General features: G+C 39.5%; 1 pseudogene; it reads right to left on the minus strand.

The window, feature by feature from the left end:
* Nucleotides 1-382: 382 nt before the first annotated feature.
* Nucleotides 383-870, minus strand: LOC143651434 (dynein light chain 1, cytoplasmic pseudogene; annotated as a pseudogene).
* Nucleotides 871-19,870: the final 19,000 nt, after the last annotated feature.

Below are 19,870 nucleotides of genomic sequence, written 5' to 3' on the forward strand. Positions count from 1 at the left end.
GGAGACAGCTGAGTCTTTTAATGCTGGGACAGGAGAGACTGAGCAAAAGGCAGAGGCTTTGTTTCTTTCTTTCTTTTTTTTTCTTTTTCACATCTCCAACAGATTTGTTTTGTTTGAAAGGAATGAATTTTGAAAGAAAAGATTTGGAAGAAAAAATATGGGACAGGGAGAAGTAGGAAATAGAAAATAAATACAAATATAAGCTATTTTACAACCACAACAAATTAGTACAGAGAATGCCCTGTACAAAACAACATAATAAAGGTTCAGAGATCAAGGTGTTCTCTTAGCAAGGCTGAGGATTCCAGTCTCTGGTATTTGGAGTTTAGGCTGCACTCTGTGTTTCTGGATGGGTCACTGGCTGAGTGGCACAGTCCATGCTTTAAACAGACTTGAACAGAAGAATGGCCGCTTTGGCCCAGGTAGAAGTAGATGAAGTGCTTGGTTACATGTGTCAGATAACTACCGAAGTTCCTCCCCACAATACAATGCCAGGTGCGGTTGTACTTCTTGTCAAACTCCTTCTTGATGTGGGCTGCAGTGTCCTTCTCTATGTTATATTTTTCCTGTTCCCGAGTACTACACTCCTCCGAATCCTGTTGCATCCCCTCCAATATGTCCACAGTTTTTATCATGGCCTTTCGGTGATGAAAGGTTACTGAGGAGCAGGATTGCAACGGTCTCCTGGGGGAGAGGCTAACACAGCTCAGGCCTAGTGAGAGCTGTCATCACTATGGAAGCCATGGCACATCTAGAGGCTTTGTTTTTAATTAGAGAATTGTTTTTAGCTGGCATGGTAAAGAGAACAATTCTTTTGGACAACCACCGGGGCCATTCCCAACCCTCAGGCAGAACTGACCACTGTCTCATCTGGGCTGCTACTCTTCCTTGCCCAGCTTGTTTACACAGCATGGACAGGGGCAGTGAAGTGTGGGAGTTTGCCAGGGGAAAGGAAGGACTTACTATCAGAACATGGAGGAGAAAATAGTTTTGAAAAGAAAAGCCAGGTCTTCCTTTGATGCCAGAAGAGTAAGAATGTGTTCAGATACATATAAAAGTGCAGGAATATAGTGGAAGTTGAGGGAGGGTCATGCCTTCTAACAAAGGGTCCCAAACTTTCTTGATTCTCAGTACCCTCAGTGTCTCAGTAATTTTTTCATGATGCCCCAGGCCAAGATAAATATGTAATAGGTCTGTTTATTAAGTAGTTAAGTAGAAATAAACTAATGAGTATTTATGGCCTAACAACTCAGTAGCACTTAGAAAAATAAACTGGGTACTATTCAGAGTTCACTCTAATTTTGATTTTATTTTTAATACCACATAAAAGGCAACCATTTAAAGTGTACAGTTCAATGGTTTTAATATATTCAGATTTGTGCTATCATCACATTTTTCGAACATTTTCATCCCCAGGAGCAATCAATCACTCTCCATTGCTCCTCACCCCTTCCCCCCATACCTAGGCAACTACTAGCCTATTTCCTGTCTCTATAGCGTTTCCCATCCTGGGCATTTCATATACTTGGAGTCATATGTGTCCTTTTCTGTCTGGCTTCTTTCACTTGGCAAAGTTCATCCATGTTTTATGGGGAATCAGTACTTCATTCTTTTTTTTAAAAAACAAAATTATTCCACTAACATACATGCAACATAAAATTTCTTCATTTTATTTAATTATAGAAGTCATAGCTCTACAGAAAAATCATGCATAAAATACAGAGTCTCCATATATCACTCTATTATTAAGACCTTACATTAGTGTGGTACATTTATTACAAGTTATGAAAGAATACTTATATAATTACACCATTAACTATAGTCCATTATTTACATTAAGGTTCATGGAGTCGTACAGTCCTATGTTGTTGTTTAAATTTTTATTCTAGTAAAATATATGCAACCTAAAATTTTCCTTCTAACCACATTCAAATATATAATTAGTACTGTTGACTACATTCACAAATGTTCTGTATACATCATCTGTTACCAAAACTTTTCCATCAACCCAAATAGAAACTCTGTACAATTTAATGGTTAACTCACCATTCCCTATCAACACCCCAATAACATATGTTCTATTTTCTATATTCTATGAATTTGCATATTCTAATTAGCTCATGTAAGTGAGAACATAAAATATTTGTCTTTTTATGTCTGGCTTATTCCACTCAATATTATGTCTTCAAAGTTCATTCATGTTGCTGCATGTATCAGAACTTCCACCCATATGGCAAAATAGAATTCCAATGTATGTATATACTTCATTTTGTTTATCCATTCATCTGCTGATGGACACTTCAGCTGCTTCTGTCTTTTGGCAACTGTGAATGCCACTATGAACATTGGTGTACAAATATCTGTTTGAGTCCCTGCTTCAAATTATTTTGGGTATATACCTAGAAGCAGAATTAGGGGATCATTTAGTAATTCTATATTTAACTTTCTGAGGAACCATATGTCAAGGTCAGGTGGTGGTGCCTGTTTGCCTGGTTGGGCAAGTGCTGGCCTGTCTGTTGTTATGAGGACATTTCATAGAATTAAATCATGATCATGTCTGCTGCATCTGCAGCCGACTGCATTTGTAATCAGCCAGGGGGACTGTCTTTTGCAATGATTTTAATCAAATTACTGGGAGGGTTTTAAGGAGGATTCAGAAGAGACAGTTTCTTCCTGCCTTGGCTGGTGAGTGTCTCCTGTGGAGTTCATCCAGACCCTTCATCAAAGTGAACTTCACAGACTGCCCTATGGATTTTGGACTCTACATTCCCACTGTTATGTGAGACACTTTTATAAATTTTATATCTGTGGATATTTCCTGCTGATTCTGTTTCTCTAGAGAACCTTAGCTAATACAGCTTGGTACCGGGAGTGGGGTGGTTCTTAAGAAACTGTATCTTAAAAATGGGTTTTTATGATTGGTTTTCTATTCTGACTGGACTCAAGGCACTAAGGACTCTGATTCTTGTAACCAGAATGGTACTGTCAATCCATGCGGTTAGTTGGCAAGAGAGATAGTCAAAATATCACCATTCGATTCTTCTAATGCTTTGTTTGTATGAAACCAGGGTGTGGGGGGGAAATGTTTCTGACACCTTTACAGAGTTTTGTAGAAATAGGAGGTATAGAGATGTTGGCTGACTGTTGTTAGATACACTGTATACGTTAATGAGTGAAAGGGATGGGCTTAAGGCTTCTAATGAGAAGCTTACATGCTGTCTGACAGATGTAAATGTTTCTATGAGTGTCCTAAAGGAAAATCTCATTTCCTGTAGCCTTAGACTTGAGATCTCCAAAAATAAGACTCAGAAACTTATTGTTAGAGTAGCAACTTTACAACATAAACTGAAATCTCAATCTTGCATGGTGTCTGCTGTTAAAGTGAGGGCATTAATTGGAAAGGAACAGGACCCTGAGAAATGGGATGGCGACACAAGGATTGATAATGTCGGTGGTGAGGTCATGCTGAGTCTTCTCTAGAAAACCCTGTAATAGTCTGTCCTAAGGACATAGCTGCCCCACCTCCAGCCTGCCCTGAGGAGTTGGCCACCCTGCCTCCATCTCAAAGGATTAGCCCTAGAGTGATTAATCTTGTCTCACCAGATGAAACTGCAAATGAATGCCCTGAAATAAATGGCTTGGAAGATACTTCTAATTCTTTTCATGACCCACCCCCACCACACCTCATTTCTTCCAGACCTATAACTAAAGTCCCAACAGGCCCTTAAGGTGAGGTACATGGTATCACACATGAGGAGGTACATTATACTCAAGAAGAACTGTGTGAGCTTTCCAATTTATATAGCAGAAGTCAGGGGACTGTGTGTGGCAATGAATTTTAAGGGTGTGGGATAATGGTGGGAGGAATATAAAGTTGAATCAGGCTGAATTTATTGATATGGCCCACTAAGCAGAGATTCTGCATTCAGTGTTATAGTTCGAGGGGTTAGAAAAGGCATTAATTTGTTTGGATGATTGACTGAAACATGGATCAAAAGGTGGCTGACATTACCTGAGGTTGAAATGCCAGAACTGCCTGGTATAATGTAGATGAGGTGATCCAGAGGCTTAGAGAGACTGGAATGTTAGAGTATATTTATCTGGAAAGCTTGCTCTTACACCCCAGGAATATTCAGAGGATGCAACCTTACCAGAACTATGAGAAATAAATTTGAGACTAGCGCCATCATCCCTGAAGAGCTCTCTAGTTACACTTCTCTGTAGGTCAGATATTATGGTGGGAATTGCTGTCACTAAACTGGAATCCTTAAACAGGGATTAAAGGGGATGACCGGATCCTGAGTTGGCAGAAGCCAGGTGGCAGCACTTAATCGCCAAAGACAAGGTGGATGTGGCTATCATAATAGATAGCAGACTCAAAGCAGGAGTCAGAATAATCTGACTCACAGAGACTTGTGGCATTGGCTAGTAGATCATGGGGTACCTAGAAGTACAATAGATGAGCAGTCTACTAAATTCTTCTTCGAGCTGTATAAATAAGAGCTCTAGGTCAAGTAAACAGAAATCTAACTTAAATTACAAAAACAGAGAGTCATGGCCCCTTAATCAATTTCCAGACTTGAGACATTTTACAGACCCAGAGCCCCTTGAATGAGAGGGAGGCCAGGTCCCTTTTGGGGGAGGACCTTTTTACACATTACAGTATAACAATTTATACTGTTAATCTTCCTCCAAGCCTTCCACAAGGAGACCAACAGCCTTTTACAAGGGTAACTGTGAGTTGGGGAAAAGGAAATGATCAGAATTTCAGGGATTATTAGATACTACTTCAGAAGTGACATTAATTCCAGGGGACCCAAAACATCACTCTGGTCCACCAGTCAGAGTGGGGGCTTATGGAGGTCAGGTGATTGATGGTGTTTTAGCTCAAGTACATCTCACAGTGGGTCCAGTGGGCCACCAGACCCATTCTGTAGTTACTTCCCCAGTTCCAGAATGTATAATTGGAATAGACATACTGAGCAACTGGCAGAACCCCCACATTGGCTCTCTAACTTGTGCAATGAGGGTTATTATGGTGGGAAAGGCCAAGTAGAAGCCACTAGAACTTCCCCTACCTAACAAAATAGTAAATCAGAACAATACTGGATTCCTATAGGGATTGCAGAGATTACTGCCACTCTTAAGGACTTGAAGGATACAGAGGTGGTGATTCCCACTACATCCCCATTCAACTCTCCTATTTGGCCTGTGCAGCAAACAGATGGGTCTTGGAGGATGACAGTGGATTATTGTAAGTTCAACTAGATGTTAACTCTAATTGCAGCTGCTGTTCCAGATGTAGTATCATTGCTTGAGCAAATCAGTTCATCCTCTGATACCTGGTATGCAGCTATTGATCTGGCAAATGCTTTTTTCTCAATAGCTATTAGTAAGGACCACCAGAAACAGTTTGCTTTCAGCTGGCAAGGTCAGCAATATACTTTCACTGTCCTACCTCAGGGGTATATCAACTCTCCAGCCCTATTCATAATCTTGTCTGCAGGGACCTTGATCATTTCTCCCTCCCACAAGACATCACACTGGTCCATTATATTGATGATATCATGTTGACTGGACATAGTGAGCAAGAAGTAGTAATACTCTAGACTTACTGGTAAAGCATTTGCATGTCAGAGAATGGGAGATAAATCCAACAAAAATACAGGGCCTTTCACCTCAGTGAAATTTCTAGGTGTCCAGTGGTGTGGGGCATGTTGAGATATCCCTTCTAAGGTGAAGGATAAGTTGCTTTATCTGGCCCCTCCTACAACCAAAAAAGAGGCACAACACCTAATTGGTCTCTCTGGATTTTGGCAACAACATATTCCTCATTTGAGTGTGCTACTCTGACCCATTTATTGAGTGACCAGAAAATCTGCTAATTTTGAGTGGGGACCTGAACCACAGGTTCAGGCTTGAAGGGCCACGGTGAGAGGAAGTCCTTCCAGTGGGCAGAACTTTGAGCAGTGCACATGGTTGTTAATTTTGCTTGGAAGGAGAATTGGCCAGAGGTGTGTTTGTATACTAACTCATGGGCTGTTGCTAATGGCTTGGTTGGATGGCCAGGGACTTGGAAAGACCATAATTGGAAAATTGGTGGCAAAGAGATCTGGGGAAGAGGTATGTGGATAGACCTTTCTGAATGGGCTTAAAAAATGAACATATTTGTGTCCCATGTGAATGCACACCAGAGGATGACTTCAGCAGAGGAAGGTTTTAATAATCAAGTAGATAAGATGACCCGTTCTGTGGATACCAGTCAGCCTCTTTCCCCCGCAACTGCTGTCATTGCCCAATGAGCCCATTGGCTCATGGGCTCATGGGCTTTGTTAATGGGCTCATTAACGAAGTGGTCATGGTGGTAGGGACGGAGGTTAGGCATGGGCTCACCAACATGGACTTCCACTCACCAAGGCTGACCTGGCTACAGCCACTGCTGAGTGCCCAATTTGCCAGAAGCAGAGACTCACAGTCAGCCCCTGATATGGCACCATTCTCTGATGTGAGCAGCTGGCTACATGGTGGCAGGTTGATTACATTGGACCATTCCCTTCGTGGAAGGGGCAGCAATTTGTTCTAACTGGAATAGACACTGTGCCAGTCTGAATCTTTGGTGGACCCCAGAAAAGCCATGCCTTTCGATCCTCATTCAATATTGCTGGATGGGAGCATTTTGATTGTTTCCATGTAGATGTGACCTGCCCAATTGTGGTTGGTAACTTTTTCTTTTTTTTTTTTTAACATGGGCAGGCACCAGGAAACGAACTGTGGGTGGTAACTTTTGATTAGGTGATTTCCATAGAGGTGTGTCTCCACTCACTGAAGGTGGAGTTTTTGCTGGAATCCTTTAAAAGAGGAAACATTTTGGAGAGACCCCCTTTTTGGTAAAGCCATGAGAAAGCCAGCAGACACCTCCCTGTGCCCTCCCAGCTGAGAGAAAAACATTGAACGCCATTGGCCTTCTGGAACCAAGATATCTTTCCTCAGATGCCTTCAATTAGACATGTCCATAGACTTGTTGTAATTGGGACATTTTCTCAGCCTTAGAACTGTACACTAGCAACTCATTAAATTCCTCTTGTTAAAAGCCATTCTGTTTCTGGTATATTGCATTCCGGCAGCTAGCAAACAAGAACAGACACATACTCTGGATATGGGTTTGCTTTCCCTGCATGCAATGCTTCTGCCAAAACTACTATCCTTGGGCTTACAGAATGCCTTATCCATTGTCATTGTATTCCACACAGCATTGCTTCTCATCAAGGAACACAGTTCACAGCAAATGAAGTGCAGAAATGGGCATATGATCATGGAATTCTCTGGTCTTACCATGTTCCCCATCATCCAGAAGCAGTTGTATTGATAGAACGGTGGAATGGCCTTTTGAAAACTCAATTACGGTGCCAACAAGGTGGCAATACCTTGAAGGGCTGGGGTATCATTCTTCAGGAAGCTGTGTATGCTCTGAATCAGTGTCTACTTGATGGTGCTGTTTCTCCCATAGCCAGGATCCATGGGTCCAGGAACCAAGGGGTGGAAATGGGAGTGGCACCACTCACTATTACCCCTAGTGGTCCTCTAAGAAAATTTTTGCTTCCTGTCCCTGCGACCCTGAGCTCTGCCGGTCTACAGATTTTAGCTCTAAAAGGGGAAGTGCTTCCACCAGGAGAAACAACAATGATTCCATTGAACTGGAATTTAAGACTGCCACCTGGTCACTTTGGGCTACTCATGCCCCTTGGATCAACAAGCCAAGAAGGGGATTACTTTACTGGCTGGGGTAATTGATCCTGACTACCAGGGGGAAATAAGACTGTAACTACACAATGGAGGTAAAGAAGAGTTTTCCTGGAATATAGGACACCCCCTAGGGCGTCTTTTAGTACTACTATGCCCTGTGATTAAAATTAATGGAAAACTGCAACAACCCAATGCAGGCAGTACTACCAATGGCTCTGAAACTTCAGGAATGAAGGTTTGGGTCACCCTACCAGGCAAAGAGCCATGGCCAGCTGAAGTGCTTGCTGAGGGTAAAGGGAACATGGAATGGGTAGTGGAAGAAGGTAGTGATAAATATGAACTACGACCCCATGATCAGTTACAAAAATGAGGACTGTAATGCTATTTTGTTCATGTTATAGTATTTAAGTCATAAGATATCAAATTTAGTTTAAAAATAAATCTTACCCAAGGATTTGCACCCTATTCTGGGAAGATTTACTGCATTTCCAGTTGTACGTGGGACAGCTGAGTATTGTTTAGTGAGGAAAAAAATGTGTCTTTTATTGTTTTCTATTTTGAGTTTAAGCATGGTTTAAGGTGATGTGTATAGGTGTCAAATTGACAAGGGGTGGACTGTCATGATCAGGTTCATGTGTCAACTTGGCCATGTGTTGGTGCCCATTTGTCTGGTTGGGCAAGTGTCGGCCTGTCTGTTGTTATGAAGACATTTCACAGAATTAAATCATGAACACCTCGGCTGCATCCACAGCTGACTGCATTTGTAATCGGCCAAGAGGAGTGTCTTCTGCAATGAGTGATGTTTAATCTAGTCACTGGGAGGCTTTTAAGGAGGAGTCGGAAGGGACAGTCTCTCTTCTTGCTTTGTCTGGCAACCCTCTCCTGTGGAGTACATCCAGACCCTTCATTGGCATCGTCAGCTTTACAGCTTGCCCTATGGATTTTGGACTCTACATTCCCACTGTTATGTGAGACACTTTTATAGATTTTGTCTCTACAGGTATTTCCTGCTGATTCTTCTCTGGGGAACCCTAGCTAATACACCATGAAACTGTTTTCCACAGCAATTGTACCATTTTACATTCCCATCAACAATGTGCAAGGGCTCCTATTTCTCTATATCCTCCCCAAAACTTATTATTTTCCATTTATTAAATAGTAGCCATTCTAGAGGGTGTAAGGTAATTTCTCATTATGGTTGGATTTGCATTTCCCTAATAGCTAATGACATGGAGCATCTTTTCATATACTTATTGGCCATCTGTGTATCTTCTTTGAAGAAATGTATATTCAAGTCTTCTGCACATTTTTAAAATTGGATTGTGTTTCTGTTGTTGAGTTGTAGGAGTTCTTTATATGTTCTGGATAGTAAGCCCTTATCAGATATATGGTTTCCAAATATTAACTTCCATTCTGCAGGCTTTTTTTCACTTGATAATCTCCTTGATGCACAAAAGCTTTTAATTTTGATGTAGTCCAATTTTATCTTTTCTTCTGTTGTTTGTGCTTTTGGTGCAAAGTCTAAGAATACACTGCCTAATATAAACTCGTGAAGATGCCCCCCTAGGTTTTCTTCTTAGAGCTTATTTAAAGTTTTAGTTCTGATCTATTTTCAGTTAATTTTTGCTTATGGTATGAGGTTGAAGTTGACTTTCATTCTTTTGCATGTGGATATCTAGTTTTCCTGGCACCATTTTTTGAAGCAATTATCCTTTCACCATGGAGTGAACTTGGCACCCCTGTTAAAAATTAATTGGCCAGGGTGGGCCACAGTGACCCAGCAGGCAGAGCTCTCACCTGCCATCCAAGATCTGGGTTCGTTTCCTGGTGCCTGCCTGTTCTACTTTGTTAGCTGCTGGAATGCAACACACCAGAGATGGATTGGCTTTTAATAAAAGGGGATTTATTTTGTTAGTTCTTCAGAGGAAAGGCAGCTAACTTTCCACTGAGGTTCTTTCTTATGTGGAAGGCACAGGATGGTCTCTGCTGGTCCTCTCTCCAGGCCCCTGGGTTCCAACAACTTTCCCCAAGGTGACTTCTTTCTGCATCTCCAAAGGCCTGGGCTGAGCTGCAAGTACTGAGATGAGGAATGCCGAGCTGCTTAGCTGTGCTATGTTGCGGTCTCTCATTTAAGCATCAGCCAATTAAGTCAAATGTCCTTCATTGCAGCAGGCACACCTCCTAGCCAACTGCAGATGTAAATCAGCAACAGATGAGGTTCATGTACCATTGGCTCATGTCCACAGCAACAAAACTAGGAATGCTCACCTGGCCAAGTTGACAACCGAATCTAACTACCACATGTCCACCCCTTGTCAACTTGGCAACTATGAATATCACCTTAAACACGTGCAAAAAATTCTCTTCTTGCTGTGGACCTGTGAATCTCAAAACAAGTCCGGTGCCAATATGCAAAGGAGGATATTCACAGGATACAGATTTTCATTTCCATAGGGAGATATTGGAAGAAACACAGATGTAAAACCTGCAGGGCAAGTGCCATTGGATTTCAAAGTCTGAAAGTCATTCATCCTTTGGCTTTAGAAAGTGGCAGTCCCACCCTTTCTGAGGGCCTATGCAGTGGCCCGCCTCTTTCCTAATCAACCTCGGGGAACATCTAGGAGACCACCTCTCGGCTCCACTCTCTCCAAGCATCAGGGCCACCCCTGGGCTCTCTGCCATTTCTGGGGCACACGCTCAACCCCTCCATGTGGTGGCAGCCAGGCTCTCCCAGTCCCCCAAAGAGCGTGCTCTACCTTCTCCAAGGCCTGAGGCTGCACAACTCTTCCTACTGCAACAAGATGAGAGGCTCATCCTCACCCTTCAGGTTAAACTCACCCTCTCCATGTATATGGGTGGGTCCACTCTCCTGGCTGAGATTTCTTGGCTTCAGATCCGAGCTTCCATGGTCCTCACTCTGCAAACTCCAATCGCTCCCTTTTGTGTCCTCCTTTGTCAAGATTGGCAATGGTTCCATTTACACCAACAGTCTCTTCAAACAATCCAGGACTTCTTCATCAGTCTCTTCACAGTTCCTCCAAAGTCTTCCCCTTAGCCATCCAAAACACTGTTCCAACAGATCTGGTATTTGCAAACCGCAGCAGCACCCCACTCTCCGGTAACAAATCTGTTCTAGTTTGTTAGCTGCCGGAATGCAACACACCAGAGACGGATTGGCTTTTAATAAAAGGGGATTTATTTTGTTAGTTCTTCAGAGGAAACGCAGCTAACTTTCCACTGAGGTTCTTTCTTTTTTTTTTTTTTGTAAACTGATTTTAAAAAATTAACATGTCACATTTTTCATGTCATACTTACAGACGCCCATCATGATCATTATATATTAACAATATCCCATTTAATTAAAACATTATATTTATTTACCATTGCACATTTTGTTTGTTTGTCTGTTTTGTCATTGAAAACAATGAGGATTCTTGTATATACATATTTTTGCACTTTTAAATTAGAAAAAATTTTTTAATGATATATATTATATATTCACACACCACATAATCATCCAAAGTGTATAATACAATCAATGGTTCACAATATCATCATATAGCTATGCATTTATCATCACAATTAACTTTTTTTTCTCTTTTGTGAAAAATAATATATATACAAAAATACAGTACATTTCAAAGCACATTGCAACAATTAGTTGTAGAACAGATTTCAGAGTTTGGTATGGGTTATAATTCCACAATTTTAGGTTTTTACTTCTAACTGCCCTAAGATACTGGAGACTAAAAGAAGTATCAATATAATGATTCAGCAATCATAGTCATTTTTTAAAACTTTTTTATTAATTAAAAAAATTAACAAACAAAACATTAAGATATCATTCCATTCTACATATACAATCAGTAATTCTTAATATCATCACATAGTTGCATATTCATCATTTCTTAGAACATTTGCATCGATTTAGAAAAAGAAATAAAAAGACAATAGAAAAAGAAATAAAACGATAATAGAGCAAAAAAAGATTATACATACCATACCCCTTACCCCTCGCTTTCATTTACCACTAGCATTTCAAACTAAATTTGACATTTGTTCCCCCTATTAATTTTTATTCCATATGTTCTACTCTTCTGTTGATACAGTAGCTAAAAGGAGCATCAGACACAAGGTTTTCACATTCACAGAGTCTCATTGTGAAAGCTATATCATTATTCAATCATCATCAAGAAACATGGCTACTGGAACACAGCTCTACGTTCTCAGGCAGTTCCCTCCAGCCTCTCCACTACATCTTGAACAACAGGGTGATATCTACTTAATGCATAAGAATAACCTCCAGGATAACCTCTCGACTCTGTTTGGAATCTCTCAGCCATTGACACTTAGTCTCATTTCACTCTTCCCCCTTTGGTCGAGAAGTTTCTCTCAATCCCTTGCTGTTAATTCTCAGCTCATTCTAAGGTTTTTCTCAGTCCCTTGATGCTGAGTCTCAGCTCATTCCAGGATCTCTGTCCCACGTTGCCAGGAAGGTCCACACCCCTGGGAGTCATGTCCCACGCAGAGAGGGGGAGGGTGGTGAGACTGCTCATCATGTTGGCTGGAGAGAGAGGCCACATCTGAGCAACAAAACTGAGGTTCTTTCTTACGTGGAAGGCACAGGATGGTCTCTGATGGTCTTCTCTCAGGCCCCTGGGTTCCAACAACTTTCCCCGAGGTAACTTCTTTCTGCATCTCCAAAGGCCTGGGCTGAGCTGCAAGTGCTGAAATGAGGAATGCCGAGCTGCTTAGCTGTGCTACGTTGCGGTCTCTCATTTAAGCATCAGCCAATTAAGTCAAATGTCCTTCATTGCAGCAGGCATGCCTCCTAGCCGACTGCAGATGTAAATCAGCAATAGATGAGGTTCATGTACCATTGGCTCATGTCCACAGCAACAAAACTAGGTACGCTCACCTGGCCAAGTTGACAACCGAATATAACTACCACACTGCCCAAGCAAAAAATAATAAATAAATAAATAAATAAATAATCTATTGGCCATATCACTGCAAGCAAAGTCATTACCCTCCCACCTACATGGGACATGATTCTTAGGGATAAGCCTGGCCCTGGCACTGTGGGATCAACAATGCCTTCCTGAGCAAAAAGGGGAAAAGAAATGTAACAGAATAAGGTATCAGTGGCTAAGAGAGTTCAAATAGAGAGGCTATTCTGAAGGTTACTCTTAAGCAAGCTTCAACTAGATATTGCTAATAGCTGTGGTTTGCCAAATCCCAATCAACATCATTCATGCTAAGCCTAAAGAACACCCAGGGTTCTATGTGAGATCCTACAAAAGTTGCACGCATTAAGTTTATTTTTCAGAAAACTTCAGATGGTTCTTAGGCCAGTCCTGAAACATAGAGGTGCCAGTCTCCCTAAGAATATCAACTGGTTCCATCCCCTATCCCATATTGTTGACACCCTTTTTTAACATGGAAAAAGTTAGTATCGGTATAACTTAAATATCCCCAAAGATTGGGAGAAGGATCAAATGAGAGGGAGGAGTTGTAACAGATAAGATAGTATTTAACAAATGATTATGACTACTGAATCATTATATTGATATTTCTCTTTAGTCTCAAATGTCTTGGAGCAGCTAAAAGGAAATATCTGAAATTTTGGAACTTTTTCATGTTGGAAGGGGCTGTCAATAATATGGGGTAGGGAGATAGAACTAGCTGATGTTCTGGAGAGGACTGGCCCCTCTAGGTTTCAGGACTTATCTGGTCTAGGGATCCATCTGGGAGTTGTAGGTTTCTGGAAAGTTACCCTAGTGCATGGAACATTTGTAGAATCTTATATATTGCCCTAGGTGTTCTTTAGGATTGGCTGGAATGGTTTTGGTTGGGTTTTGGCAAGTTATGCTAGGTAGCAATGTCTAACTGCAGCTTGTGTAAGAGTGACTTCCAGAGTAGCCTCTCGACTCTAACAGCCACTGATACCTTATTTGTTACACTTCTTTTCCCCCTTTTGATCAGAATGGCATTGTTGATCCTTTGATGCCAGGGCCAGACTCACCCCTGGATGTCATGTCCCTTGTAGGATGGGGGGCAAAGATTTCACTTGCAGAGTTGGGCATAGAGAGAGTGAGTTCACACCTGAACAACAAAAGAGGTCCTCCAGAAGTAACTCTTAGGCATACCTATAGGTAGGCTAAGATTCTCCGCCAAATACTTAAGCTTCACAAGAGCAAACCTCAAGATCTTTATATACTTTTTACATAGAAATCCCTTGTCATTCATATGATTTGCAAATATTTTCTCTCATTCTGTGAGTTCTAGTTTTTATTTTTAAAAAGTTTTAACAATTTTTAACTACGTGTTTGATTCATTTAAATTACTGTTCTTCCCCTTTTAGCAATGTATTGTTTAAAAAGGAGTACATTTTACTGACATGTTTCTCTTTTGAGACATGAACTCAAATTTTAATTCCAGTAATTCCTAGCTATACTGGGGAAAAAACTTGGGCAACTCATTTCATTATTGTGACCTATAATTTTCTCATGTGAAAGGGGGAAATGGTACCTATTTTATAAGGTTGTGTAGGAAAGTTAGAGCATGAAAAACACAGCATAATACTTGGTAAATTAGGAGAAGCCTGTTAAATGTGCTGCATTTGAAGACCAAACAGGTGAAAAATTTGTACACTGAACTGTAAAACACTGCTGAAAGAAATTAAACCTATATAGATGGGATGGGGTGTAATCAGCAGCCGCGACTGAGCCAAAACAGCGACAGGGATTGTAACTTTGGCATAAAGAAATCATTTCCTGGTTCACAAGCACCTGGGGACTCCCATTCAATACTGTTGAGTGAAAAGAGTGCACGTGGGGGATGATAATGAGTATTGCACTAAATACTTGGACATCTCGTGGGCAGTGAGGATATCAACAAATCTCATTTTTGTCATCTCCAAAGGAAAGCTCATACCCAGAAAAGAAGCCACCCACCCACTCCCCACCCCCGCCAGGCCCTTCAACCCTTATTACCCACTAATCTTCTATCTGTCTCTGTTGATTTACCTATTCTGGATATTGTATGTAAATGGAATCTTTTTAAAAAGTGACCGTTTTAAAAAAAATCTTGCTTTTTCACTTACGTTTTTGAGATTTTTCCACGTTACAGCTTGTACAATTACTTCACTCTGTTTGACGGTTGAACAATATTCCAAGGTATGGATATAACATTTTGGTTATTCATTCATTAGAGGAGAGATATTAAACTATCTAATCAAGTTTAATACCCATAACTGGGTGAGTCACATCTCTGTGGAGATAACTGAATCAAGTTTCCAACCTATAGTGCTAAATAAGGATTAGAAGAAATGGCTGCCTTTACAAAATGGGATTAGGATTAAAACATGCTTCATGAACCAAGAAACCTAGAGAGAAAGCTAGCAGATGTCTCCATGTTCCTTTCCAGTTGAGAGAGAAACTCGGAACTTCATCAGTCTTTCTTGAGCAAAGATAACCTCTTATTGGTGCCTTAATTCGGACATTTTTATAGACTTATTTTAATTTGGACATTCTAACAACCTTAGGACTATAAATTTGCAACTTAATAAATCCCTCCTTTTAAAAGCCAAAAAAAAAAAACAAAAACAAAAAACCTTTGTATATGGAAAGAAATCCCATTGTTTATGGATTGGAACACTTAACATTGTTAAGGTGTCAATACTGTTAAAGCAATCTATATATACAATACAAAATCTATCAAAATTCTAGCAGCCCTTTTTTGCAGAAATGGAAAAGCAAATTCATATGGAAATGAAAGGGGCCCTGAATAGCCAAAACAATCTTAGAAAAGAAAACAAAGTTGGAGGATTCACACTTCCTTTTACCAAAACTTACTTCAAAGCTACAGTAATTAAAACAGTTTGGTATCGGTGTGAGGACAGATACTGACAAATGGAATAGAACTGCGAGTGCAGAGATAAAACCATACATCTATGGCAAGCTGATTTTTGACAGGGTGCCAAGTCCATTCAACGAGGAGATGATAATCTCTTCAACAAATAGCTGGGTAAATTGGAAATCTACATACAAAAGAATAAATGTGGGCCCCTACTGCTCAACATGTGCAAAAATTAATTTTAAATGGACAAAAACCTAAATATGAGGTAATATTATAAAACTTTTACATGAAAAACACAGGAAAGTATCTTCAGGACTTTGTAATAGGCAATGGCTTTTAAAATTTTACACCAAAAGCACAAACAACAAGTGAAAAAATATAGATAAATTTAAAATATTTTGCGTATCAAAAGATATTATCAAGAAAAGACAACCTATAGGACGAGAGAAAATATTTGGGAACTATATATCTCACAAGGGTTTAATATCCAGAATATATAAAGAACTCCTGCAACTCAACAAAGAGACAACCCAATTAAAAAGCGGTAAGGATTTGAATAGACATTTCTCCAAAGAAGATATTCAAATGGCCAATAAATATATGAAAAGATGCCCATCATCATTAGCCATTAAGACACACAAATTTAAACTACAATGAGATACCACTTCACACCTATTAGGATGGCTATGATTAAAAAAATAAATACTGAAAATAAATGTTGACAAGGATGCAGAGAAAGAGAAGCCCTGGTACATTGTTTGTGGGAATGTAAAATGATGCAGCCAGGGTGGAAAACAGCTTGGAAGTACTTAGAAAGTTAAACACAGAATTACCATAAGACCCAGCAATTCCATTCCTAGGAATGGAATATATATACCCAAATAACTGAAAACAGGGACTTCACTTCAACATTCAACAAATGAATGGATAAACAAACCACTTTTGTTTATCCATTCAATGGAATATTATTCAGCTATAGAAAGAAGTTGATGCATGCTACAACATGGATGAATCTTGGAGACACATAGAACAAATATTGTATGATTTCTTTCACATAAAATAACTTAGAATAACCAAATTCACAGAGGCAGAGAGCAGAATGGTGGTTACCAGGGGTTGGGGGGAGGAAGAATGGGGAGTTATTGCTAAATGAGTATGAGTTTTGGTTTGGATGATGAAAACAGTCTGGAAATAGTGATGAAAGTTACACAGTTTGTCAAAGTACTTAATGACAAAGAATTATCCACTTTAAATGGTAAAAATCATTTTTGTTATGTATATTTTATTACAATAAAAATGAATTATAAAAAAGATACTTTGCATGAGATCAATTTATTTTAAAATATGATTTAGCAATTCTGCTGGTATGTGAGTGTTAACATTCTGTAAATTTGAAGTCAAAAGTAGGAGTGGTGTTTAAGGACTTTTATATTATGTGATGTTTTCCAAATTTGTTTTCAAGTCCCATAATGATCTTACAAGAAAATACTGAGTCATAATATACTAATAGGATAAATTTGTTTAAAGAGGTAAATTCGAGAAATTGCTTAGTTACTTTACATTGTGTGCCAGGGAAGATTTCAAATTTGGTTCTGAGAGACACCCACCCATGCATATTTCTCTTTATAAGGCCAGTGCAGCAAAAACTCATCTTCCTCAAAAATTAAAATAGAAAACATACTTTTAATCACATTAATGGAGTAACCTCTGAATCTGAAAAATGATAAAGTTAAACTAAAGTGAATGCTCTGAGTTGTAAAAAAATTGGTATAATTAAGTCATCAAGAGATATTTCTCCTCTTCTCCCTAACACTTGGATTGCTCCATGGTTCAGTGTTTGGTCCTTTTTATCCACACTCACTCCCTTTGGGATGGGATCAAACTTTTTTTTTTTAATTAACTTATTAATTAAAAAAATTAACAAATGAAATAAAAATTAACATAGATAATCAGTAATTCACAATATCATCACTTAGTTGCATATTCATCATTTCTTAGAACATTTGCATCCATTCAGAAAAAGAAATAAAAAGACAATAGAAAAAATAAAACGAAAACAGAAATAAAAATTATACCTACCATACCCCTTACCCCTCGCTTTCACTGATCACTAGCATTTCAAACTAAATTTATTTTAACATTTGATCCCCCTATTATTTATTTTTATTCCATATATTCTACTCATCTGTTGAAAAGGAGCATCAGACACAAGGTTTTCACAATCACACAGTCACATTGTGAAAGCTGTATCATTATTCAGTCACCATCAAGAAACATGGCTACTGGAACACAGCTCTACATTTTCAGGCAGTTCCCTCCAGCCTCTCCACTACATCTTGAATAACAAGGTGATATCTACTTAATGTGTAAGAGTAACCTCCAGGATAACCTCTCGACTCTGTTTGGAATCTCTCAGCCATTGACACGTAGTCTCATTTCACTCTTCCCCTTTTTGGTTGAGAAGGTTTTCTCAATTCCTTGATGCTGAGTCTCAGCTCATTCTAGGATTTCTGTCCCATGTTGCCAGGAAGGCCCACACCCCCGGGAGTCATGTCTCACGCAGAGGGGGAGGGTAGTGAGATTGCTTGTTGTGTTGGCTGGAGAGAGAGGCCACATCTAAGCAACAAAAGAGGGGGACCAAAGTTTTAAATACCATCTATGTGCTGATGACTGTCAAATATACATCGGCCACTCAGATCTCTCTCCAGACTTGATCATTCAACTGCCTCCTGGCCATTTTCTCTGAATGCCTAATAGACATCCATACCAACATTTTCAAAGTTGAACTCCTGATCCTCCTTTCAAAACTTGCTCCTTTCCAGACTCCCCCCTCTCGATTAGTGATATCTTCATCCTCCAATTGCCTATGCCTACCATGGAGTCGTTCTTGACTCCTCCATTTCTCTTACAAGCCACATCCAATCTGCTGGAAAATCTTACTGGTTTTACTTTCTGAATTTATCAAGGATTTTCTTAAACTCTCAATCTCAATTGCTACCATACCTATCCAAACCACCATCAATTACCTTTGGCCTGGATCATTGCAGTTAGTCTCTTACTAGGCTAGAGGCCAGCCTCAAAGACCTTGCTATTCCTTGAACATTCTTGGCACTCTCCTGCCTTGGAGGCTTTTGCTTGATCTGCTCTTTTCCCAGCTCTTCCCAAGGCCCATTCCTTTGCCTCTTTCAGGTCTTTGGTGAAGGGTTACAGTTTCAGTGAGGCTTATTTTGACCACCATATTTAAAATTGCAAACTACTCAGCACACTCCTAATGCCCCTTACACTGCTCTACTTCTTTTTCCTAGCACTAACCTATATATTTATATTTACTATATATATATATATTTATTTATTTATATATTCCTCAGTCTCCTGTTATCCCCTGCAAGAACAATCTCCATAAGTAAAGGAATTTTTTTATTTATTGATGCATCCCAAAGGCTAGAACATTGTAGCATATTGGAGGCTCTTAAATAAATGTTTGAGGATATGAAAAATTTTAACAAGGTTTCTCTTATCCTTGAGTGTGCTCACAATCTGGCTGATAGGTTGGGTATATGCATTCAAAGACAAATATCAACATAATATATTAGCATATGCTAATAAACACCAAAAGAACATTAGAATGGTAGTCAGCATATTATATAATTGACAATCAAAAACTCAGAGAAATGTCATAGAAATTTAGCCCGGTGATTCTTAACTTTAGGGCGAGATTTTTAACTCTGAAAATCCGATGAAAGCTATACTCTGTTGATTAAGTGAACATATACATATAATTTTGAATACAATTAAAGGTTTAAAACACTTCCTGGAAACAGCCATGGATCCTGAATTGAGAATCCTTGGTTTAAAGTACAGTATATTATATCACCAAGAAGACTTTGGGAAAGGTTTGGTGAGGATGGGCCATAAACTAGTTCTCGAAGAACAGCCTATGAAGAAGTGAAATAGTTAAGAGTGACAGCTTTTAGCTGTTTACAGATTGACAGTAATGAGGATTTATGTGGTAAATAAGGGGTAGGCTGAGATTGCGGGTGGATACTTAAATCCTGTGGATACTGCCAAGTCACTGAAAGTTTTTGGACTTTGTTTAAAGCAGTGTTTTAAGAAAAAGCAGTGCTTTTAAAAATTAATTTCATAGTTGTTTATAGGAGGAAAACTGAAACTAAGGAAATAATTCAGGAAACCATTAGATTCAAGTTTGAGGAAATGGAAAGGGAACTGATAAGATTTACAGACTGATCAGTTTGAGGCACAAATTCAT

This window comes from Tamandua tetradactyla, chromosome 12 (genome assembly GCF_023851605.1).
Source record: "Tamandua tetradactyla isolate mTamTet1 chromosome 12, mTamTet1.pri, whole genome shotgun sequence".
Classification (NCBI taxonomy): domain Eukaryota; kingdom Metazoa; phylum Chordata; class Mammalia; order Pilosa; family Myrmecophagidae; genus Tamandua; species Tamandua tetradactyla.